Source organism: Marmota marmota, unplaced genomic scaffold, assembly GCF_001458135.2.
Source record: "Marmota marmota marmota unplaced genomic scaffold, marMar, whole genome shotgun sequence".
Taxonomy (NCBI): Eukaryota; Metazoa; Chordata; class Mammalia; order Rodentia; family Sciuridae; genus Marmota; species Marmota marmota.
This window is the reverse complement of record NW_026000140.1, coordinates 3,466,426-3,476,969: the sequence shown is the minus strand read 5'-3', so window position 1 is coordinate 3,476,969 and position 10,544 is coordinate 3,466,426.

The window sequence follows — 10,544 nt, the reverse complement described above, 5'->3', positions numbered from 1 at the left end:
ATCCCTCAGTTATGACTCTTACATTCAGTCCTGGAAGCACATATTTCTTGCTTTCAAGATCTTTATCCTCTGCTTCTCACACTTCAGTAAAGAGCAGTCACAGTGGCCATTCATTGTATACCTGTATATGCCAGGCATGTAGTGTGTGTGTGTTTCACTCTCATCTCCTGTGTAATACTATCAAACTGTCATTTTACAGATGAGGAAACTAGGGCTTCAAACAGTTAAGTAACCAAGGTAGCAAATCCAGTAAGAGTAGGACCTGAATTTAAATCACATCACATCTCCTGTCTCTAGTGTTCTTTCTGCCACACTACAAACTAGCTAGAACATTTGGACTTAGCTTTTAAAAGTTCAAAATGAGTAATTTAAATGAGTAAGAAATTCAATTAAAAAGTAAGAAAACTAGTTATATCTAATGGAAGGGACTATTGACTCATATGAATACAAGAAGGACTATGTCAAGCCACATACCTCTTTCTTCATTGTTTCTCTCAATCAAACTTTCTCCCCTCTTTGTATTCCCCCTCCCACTTATTCCTGCATAAAGAAAATTAATAGTATTTCACTAAATAATTACCTGGAAGTAATATAAGAAACTGATTTTATATTATCCCTTAAAATAAAGGTTTTTTTAAAAAAACATTATTGAATGCCTACATTGTGCCAAGTAATTTTCAAATGCTAACTCACAACAAAGCATAAATTATTATTTGCATTTTGAAGGTAATGATTATTCCCAATTCTATTTTTTTCTTTTTCTTTCTTTTCTTCTTTTTTTTCTTTTTTCTTTCTTTTTTTTTTTTTTTTTTTTTNAAATAAGATATGTGATTTCAAAAAATTACATAAAACATACACAACATAATTAGTCATTAGAATAATGAAAATTAAAACCACAATGAGATGCCACTACATACTTAATGGAATGAATAAAATTAAAAAGGCTACTCATACCAAAGTGTACAATAATTAGGATTCTCATATACTGCTGGGCAAAGTCGCATTCTTGGTACAGTGAGCAGTGTGTCGATTTCATGATCATATACTGCTGGATAAATGGAGGAGGTCAGGATTACAAAAGGAAGTGAGAATACTTCTAGGAGTAATGGACATGTTCATTACCTTGATTGTGATATTGATTTCAGGATTGTGATATGTGTGGGTGTATACACACACACAAAAAAAAATTGTATGCTTTACATATGTGCAGTTTATTGTATGTAAACTAAACTTAATAAACTTAGTACAAAATAAAAAATATAATTGTTCAAGGAGAAGATTAAAGAAAAATACTCAGCATATTTCTCTTCCTAACTTCTTCATTTCATATTGACAAGCAGTATAAGTTTATCCATACAATCTGGCTATGAAATTCTTTCCATTTTTACTATCATTGCCTGCACCTAGACATAAGGGAGATTACAAGAGAATACATAGAAAAATGTTGAGGTGACAGAAATGATCTTTATCTTGATGACAGTGGTTATAATGTCTATATATATTCATTAAAAGTCAAAACTGCACACTTAAAATGAGTGTGTGTGTGTGTGTGTGTGAGAGAGAGAGAGAGAGAGAGAGAGAGAGAGATAGTAGAGTATCAACTCAATAAAGTCTGTATAATATGTGGGAGCTGTTATTATTTAGATCTCTTACAATTAGGGCAAGAATGAAGGAATGAATACAGAACACCATATGCAGTCTGCATTAATGAGACTGTTGTTTGTTTAACATTCACATATCCATGACTTCCTAGGGAAAATTCTAACTTTATGTCTTTCTATCCAGAAGTCAGACCAAGTATTCCAGTTTTTTAATTGGAAATATACTCACTATAACAATTCATCCCTAAAGAACTGTTCAGGTTACTGCTTGACTTTCAATGTCATTCAACTGATGATGTTCAGGTATATGTGCATTGATCTTAATTGCTTATAAGCCATTGGCATTGGAATTAAAAGTTTTATATAATATGGTATTATTATTATCTATTTGTTTAATTCTTTTCCCAAACTTTAAGAGATATCTTCTATGATACTAAGGTGTATGTGTCTCTGTGTGTGCATGTGAGGGTATGTGTGTATTGAAGGAGAAGGAATGGAGGAACAGAATCAAATACAAATCAAAATGGGCAAGAGCAAGATGGCTGACCAGAAGTCTCTTGTGCTTGTCCCTCTCACAAAGACAGCCAAAGAAACAAATCACAATCCCCATCACTGGAGTCTCCTCATAGGACCCAACCCCAGCAGAGGAAGCTGCCTGATATCCACACAGCTATTCCCATACAGAAGGAGCCAAGACTGTATTCCTACCCCTACAGCCCACTCTGCAATTGCACTGCACCATCTTGGGAACCAGATCACTGCTAGAATGTGTCCTCTGGGAAGGATTCACCATTGCACTCATCCATGCCTGAGGTTTTGCCCTACCTTGTGGCCTAACATCCATCCATAACACCATATGCAGTGCTGCCACACTCTGTTCCTTGAGGCAAGCTTCTGTGCCCTACTCCTCTCAGACACTGTGTACTGGCCTGCACCTTTGGACCTGAATTGGTGCTCTGCCTCCCAGGACAATGGTGCCTTGGCCACCCAAAGCTAACACTGGAGTTAAAACAGTGCCCACCTTGACTGAACCAATAGCCATGCCTCCCAGGGCTTAGCCAATGTTGTACCCTTCATGTCAAGGAAAACAGCATTGGCTGAACTTGGACCCCCTGCCCTCTAGGCTAAACAACTGTAGCACACTGCTTTCCTGGAATTGTACTAACCCCACCACCACCCCAAATCAGAATTGCTGAGGCACCCTGCCTCCTGGAGAGTGGAGACACTATTGCATTGCTTATTTCCCCCCAGGGCTCAAGTCACAGCTGAGTTCCAGCACTCTGAGACCCTTGCTATCACTGTACCTGTTCTCTAAGAGCCTGAAAAATTAATGTGTCCTACTGTCTCAGGGTCCAGAGTCAGCACTACATCACTTCATCCCCTGAAACCTAAATTGCTATTGTGCCCCAGATGCTGTGTTTCTTGAATTGCAATCATGCCCTGCTCCCAGAGCCCAAAGGTCCACAGAACTCCTTCTCCAGAGTTAGAATAGTGCCACACCACGCCTCCCAGGATCAGGCTCCTAACTACAACCCAGCCTCTTAGGCCCAAGTGGTTGGATGGAGTGTGCCTTGGAATTATAGACCCCAGCTTTGTGGACAATCTCCCCCTACCCATTCCTTGGAAAATAAACATTCACCTTGAGTCCCAGCTGCCATCATATTTGTGTGAGACCCTGAGCCCAGGACCCCAGCTCCATGGGTACTCTGAGCGTTTGTGCACTGGACTCCAGCACCATTGCTGCTGCTCAGGAGCCAAGTCAGACCTGACACCAAGAAGGATCCCCTCAACTAAGACTCCCCATTATTGGGAAGATGGAAACAGGAAGACTCCACAAGCTCTTTCCATTGAGGGCTCTAATAGCAAATGTTGCTGCCACCACTGTCACAAACTCCTGGAGCCTAGGCCACAACTATTGCTGACATATATCACAGCTGAAGAAGCTATACAGAGGCCCCACCATAGCATTCACTTGCAACGAGAGCCATAAGATCTTTCCCCTCTGACATCCTGGGACTGATCTGTGGGTGAAAGTCTCTCCCTATGAAAGCCACTCTATAAAGTTTGGAAGAAATTACTGTTCCCCAGATGTGCAAATGTCAACACAGAAACAAAAGAAATCTGAAAAAAAATTTTAAAAATGAAAACATGGCATTACCAAAGGAACACCACACAGTAATTCTCTAGTAATAGCCAAGAAATGAATATTTATGAACAGCTTAAAAGAAATTCAAAAATAATGATCTTAAGAAAACTCTGAGATACAAGAAAATACAGATAGACAATTCAATAAAATCAAGAAAAACAATTTATGATCCAAATAAGAAACTCAACAAAATAATGGATATAAAAAAAGAAATAGAAATATTGGAGCTGAGGAAATCAATGAGTGAAAGTTAAAAAAATATACACAATTGAGAGCTTCAATAACAGACTAGACCGAGCAAAAGAAAGAATCTTTGAACTTGAAAACAGATCTTCATGAAATATTTCAGAAGTGAAAAAGAAAAAAAAGACTAAAAAAATACTGAAGAAAAGTTTATGGATTTCTTACTAAGGTACATTAATATTAAAACACCAAAAAACAAAGAGAAGTTTTAATGTAGAAGCCAAAAGAAAAGAAAGAAAGAAAGAAATCATGTGACAATGTGATGCTTTTTTCACTTGAGATAATCATCAGTGGATTTTTCTGAAGAACCTTCCAGAACAGGAGAAAAATGGGATGATGTATGTAAAATGCTAAAAGGAAAAAATAAAGCAATAAACTACCAGCCAAGAATACTTTACTCGGCATAGTTGGCCTTCAGAAATAAAGAAGAAATAGTGTTTCTAAGATAAACGAAAGCTGAGAGGATTCATCACCACCAGATTTACCTGGCAAGAAATGCTTAAGGGAGCTCCTCAACTGGAAAACAAGAATGCGGATTATAATCATAAAAAACATATGAAAGTACAAAGCTCAAATGTAGAGGTAAAATGTCAAATTCAGAATACTCCATTATTATACTGGTGCTGTATAAATCTCTTTTTTTATTTTTATTTTTTATAAGCACATCTCAATTATACAGAATAATAGGTTTCACTGTGGCCTACTTGTACATAGAAAAAACACAATTTGATCAATTTTACTCCCCAATACCCCAATATCTTCCCCTTTTTCTTCTTTCCAGCCCCCTTCCTCTTCCTTAATGGCCATGAAGTTCCTTTACTTCCTCTCTTGCCTCAATGTGTGGAGGGAACATACTTTTCGGAGTTTGATTTATCTCATTCAAATAATGGTCTCCTGTTCTATCCACTTTCCTGCAAAAGAAGAATTATTTAATTCTTCTTTATGGCTGAATAATACTTCATTGTGTGTACATATATAATAGGCATATGTACCATATTTTCTAGATCCATTCATCTGTTGATGGGCATCTAGGCTGATACCATATCTTGGCAACTGTGACTATTGCTGCAATAGTCATGGGTATGCAGCTATCTCTTCTACATGTTGACTTCATTTTCTTAGGGTATATACCCAGGAGTAGAACTGGATCATATGGTAGTTGGTTTTGTTTGTTTTAGCACCAGGGATTAAACCCAGGGGCACTTAACCACTGAGCCACATGCCCAGCCCTTTATATTTTTTATTTTGAGACAGGGTCTTGATAAGTTGCTTAGGGCCTCACTAAGTTCTGAGACTGAGTTTGAACCTGTGATCCTCCTGCTTCAGCCTCTGAAATTGCTGGGATTACAGGTGTCAGCCACTGTACACCTGGCATGGACCCTTAATACCACACACACACACACAAACCCCTCAAAATGTATAAAATTCCTAAATGTAGGGCCTGACCATAAAACTCCTAGAAATCAACAGGCAAAGCTCCTTGACATTAGCCTTGGCAATGATATATATGATGTGTGTGCATATATACATATATGTATATATGCACACACACACCAAGAGCCTATGCTACAAAAGCAAAAATAAATAAATGAAACTACAACAACCTTGAAAGCTTATGCCCAGCAAAGGAAACAATCAACAAAATTACAAAGCAATCTATGGACTGGACCTGGTGGCTCACACCTCTAATTTCAGAGACTCAGGAGGCTGAGAAAAGAGGATCATAAGTTCAAGGCCAGCAATTTAGCAAGGCCCTAAGCAATTTAGTGAGACCAGAGATGTGGATCAGGTTAAGTGCCCCTGGGTTCAATCTCTGATACAAAAAAAAAAAAAAAAGAAGAAGAAGTAATATATAGACTGAGGAGAAGTATTATTTCTAAACCACATATGTGATAAGATGTTAATATCCAAAATTTATAAACAGCTATTACCTATTACAACTCAATAGTATAGAAACAAATAGATCGATTTAAAAATGGATAAAGAACATAAATAGACATTTCTTAAAAGATGACATAAACATGACCAAGAGGTATGTCAGAAAATGCTTAGCATCATTAATCATCAGGAAAATGTGAATTAAAATCATCATGAGGTATCATCTCACACCTGCTAGCATGGCTATTAACAAAAAGACAAGGGATAATAAATGTTGGCAAGAATAAAGCAAAGGAAGCACTCCGATGTTGTTGGTTAGACTGTAGATTGGTCACAGTAATTATGGAAAACATCACAGAGGTTCCTGAAGAAATTAAAAATAGTACTGCCATTATGACTTAGCAATCCTTCTCCTCAGTATAAAACTAAATGAGATGAAATCACTACCTTGTCAATATATCTATATTTCCATGTTAATGAAGGCATTATTGACAATATCCAAGATATTGTAAAATCTAAATGTCCATAGGATGAATGGATAAAGGAAATGACACAACAGAATATTATTCAGTCTTGAAAAAATAGCACAAAATGGATGGACCTGGAGGACATTTTTATAAGTGAAATAAATCAGATACAGAAAGCAAAATCTTGTGTGATGTCACTCACATGTTGAATCAAAGAAAAAGCAACCAGGTGAGGTGGTGCATGCTTGCAATCCCAGCGGTTTTCGAGGCTGAGGCAGGAAGATTGCAGGTTTGAAGTCAGCCTTATCAATTTAGTGAGGCTCTAAGCAACCCAGTGAGATCCTGTCTAAATAAAATATAAAAAGGGGGTGGGGATATGGCTTAGTGGTTAAGCTCCCTTGGGTTCAATCCTTGGTACCAAAAAAAGAAAGAAAGAAAAGAAAAGAAAAGAAAAAGAAAAAAGCAAAGGAGACCAAAATGCAGAGAGAGTGGGAAAAAAAAAAACAGCATTTACTAAGAGGGAAAGAGATTAAGAGATGATGTAGACTAAGCTACCCAGTTACAGATAATGAACAAGACTCACTATCTAATGTACAATGTGAGGATGACAGTTAATAAGCTTATTTATTGTATTTAGAGTTTTTGTTAAATAAGTTCTTTAGTGGCTCTTGCCACACACACAAAAAGTGACTGAATGATGATATTTTCATTTACTTCACTATATGAGCATTTTACTATCTATATGTATTGTATAATATCATGTTGTAAGAGTCAAATATACACAGTTTATTTTTAAAAAGAAATCAATGATTCAATAGAAAATGAATAAAATGAAAATTGCTAAATGCTATATTTAGAAAAAGAGGAATCCCATTTCACTGGACTTCTTTATGTTTGTACACACAGTTAACTTTAAAAGGCAGTCACTTTGGGGGTGGGAGAAAGATTACTGCTCATTTCATCTATATGAAAATGATTCTCTATGGTTAAAAAGAACACTTTTGGTTAAAAAGCAAACAAACAATTTCTCCTTCTGTCTCTTAAAATCTCTCTGAGCACAATTGGGCCCCATGCTTCTTGCTGTCACTGAATTTTGAATGTGTGCATGCTTTTAAATCTCTTCTCTTCTCTGATAGAGAAGACTGACGAGTTTGTCTTGTGAGCTCCTCAGGGGTTGAGATTTCATCTTGGTTTGTATACCATCTTTGCCTCTGCCTGGCACAGAGTAATTTTTCAATGAATGACTAATCTGTACTTTTATCCCCTGATCAGTACATTATTGAGAACAAGACTATGCTAAATATAAGAAACTATTTGTTACAAGAGAAAGAAAAATGCTTTCAAAATGGAAGTTATTTTTATCACTTCTCAATTAATACAATTATTTTTCCTTGTTCAAACTATAAAAACAGATGTGTAGCATTTATCTTCATCAGACAAATAATGGCCTCACTTAGAAGCCACTGTTCAGTCCTATAATATAACTACAAAAGGATGAAGCTTTTAAGAAATCCATCAACTATCAAAAAGTTTTAAATAACCTATACATAAATAATAGCATTGCTTTAATGGAGTTGTGGGAAAATTTTTAAAGAAAATTTCTCCTTCTTTATTTTATCAACAAAGACATTTCTTTTAAAAAAATCAAACTCTACATTTGTTTTCATAGGAAAAACAAATGTTCCTTAATGGAAACAAGAAGTGATATTTATTTTTCAAGTTCTGCAAAAATGCTGGGATTTTTTTCCCCAAGAGAATTAATCTGTTGTAGTTGTTACAATTTACTAAAAATTTTATGGCAAAAATTCCCAATTGTAAAATATATTTACTTTAAGCTTTACATATTGGAAAAATAAAGCATTATGTTGTCTTGTGATAAAAAAGGGCTTCCGAATGTAGATAATTTCCAGTTAGGTTTTTATGGAAGTTCCCTCATTGTCCAGAGCAACTCTGCTTCCTTTTACACTTCTCTTGATATCTAGGCTTTTATTACAGCCTCAGCTTTGAAATGAAATATAAGGTCACAAATTACACGGACACAAGTGCCTACTGCAATTTGATCATATGTTGCTAAAACAGATAATTGCTTGTTTTCCATTTATTTCTTTCAAGATATAATTATCTACAAATATTTTTCAGGAGTGATTTAGTGGTTTGTGGAAATGACCCAACCTGATGATAACTCAAATCTCTTTCTTTTCTGATCCATTTGTATGTGTGGTATGGAGACATTATGATCCAAACATTTCTCTTACTTTCCAAGTAGTAATATATTGGTGTGAATGTATGTTTCTGTGTACATGAATATATGTGTATGTGAAAAACACACCAGATGTATCAGCTAGTTTGTGCTGAGTAACACCACCCCAAAACTTAGTAGCGTAAAATAACAACCACTAATGTGGTTCAAGTTTCTGTTGGGTTGGCGATATGAAATTAAGCTGAGCTGGGCAGTTTTTCTGCTGTTCTTAGCTGGATTCATTTATGAATCTTTAATCAGCTGTCAGTTAGCTTAAGGGCTCTACTTTTAGGCTATTCGTTGGAGTAATGGGGCACCTGTGTCAAGAGTCTTTATCATTCCATAGATTAGCCTAGGTTCATATGGTGTTTGGAAACTTTAAGAGCAACAAAAGAAAAAGTCCAATGCATAAATGGTTTTAAACTCCTTGCTTTGTACTGGCCCATTGGATAAAGTAAGTCACATGGGCGCGCCTAGAATCAATGTAAGAAAGTCCTTCAAAGGAAACAGACATGAACAAAATGAGAGTGGTAAATCCAACACTCATTTCAGTACCCTAAAAGAAGGTTACAACCAAGAAAAACCTCTACTTTAGAAGCCTTTCCCTCCTGAACCTGAAGGTATCAATTGGTAATATAGATTAGACAATTGACCTAGGAAAATCTGCCAGTGACAATGTTTTATGGGAAAGTCACTAAATGTAAGCATAAATATTATTAGTATCCTAGAGTGAATAGCTATTTATGGTGGCATATGACAAGATTAATCCAGAACATTTTAGGGGAAAAATAATGATCAGATTAATCTGTCAGATATTAAATTATAAAACTGGCAATATGAAATGGATGACAATGTAGGTATGTAGGTCAGTTGGATACAAGTACTAGAAACATGTTAAAAATATATGCCTTTATTATTTGATGGAAATGTCATTTTAAAATAAGGAAAAACTATAATCTATATTAATTGACACAACACATATTTGTTAAGTCATCATTATTTATTTATGAGCCAGTGCAGTGTTCCCTGGGCCTCTGACAAGGGGCTAGAATAGTTCTAGATACTGGGATAGAGCAGTGAACCTAGAGGTCAAAGTCCTTAATCTCTTAGAACTGATATTTCAGTGAGAGGGGAGGTAAGATAAAGAACTAGCCCCAAACAAAAAAAAATTACATTCAGCTGGTGATAACCACCGTAAGTACAGGAAAAATGGTAATGGAAGTCTCTCTGAGGATTTAATATTTGAGAGAAAAAAAAAAACAGAAAAATAAAAATAAACCAGCTTTGACCAGAGCAGAGCTTTCTGGGGTGGAGGTGGGGGCAAGATGGTGAGGCAGAAACAAGTGTCGGTCTATTCTAGGAAAAAAAAGACAAATAGGACAAATAGGTAAGTGTAAAGTGAGTACCAGGGAGGCCAAGAATCAGAGAATCCATACAGTCAAATAGGAAGGAGCCAAGTCCTGCAGGGAATTGTAGACCACAGGAAGGAGTTCAGATTTAGGCTTTCTTCAAGTTACATGGGACAACCACTAGAGAAGTTCTCAGAAAAGAAAATCAGAGTGATGTTATGGTCTAAATATTGTTTACAAAAGATTATGCTGTCTGGATGAAGAATTGCCTCTCATAGGACAGAGTTGGGGAAGAGAAATCAATTAGGAGGCCATTTGTAGGCCAGATGTGGGGTGGAACCAGTGGAGGTACAACAGCAAGACTGGCTCATTTACTGGGCATGGAAAGAAAGAAAGGAAGGGATCATGAGTTCTGGTTAAACATTTGGCCTGAGCAAACTTGAATCTTCCAATGACTGTGCTAAACTCAGGAGATAAAATAGAGAATGAGGTAGACAGAGTCCTAAACTTCATGGAGTTTATAATTTATAGTTATTTGATAAATGTAACTTGCCTAATAGACCAGTGAAAACTTCCATTTCATGGCTTTTTGCTGGGAGCCATTAGCCAAGTAGGTATGAC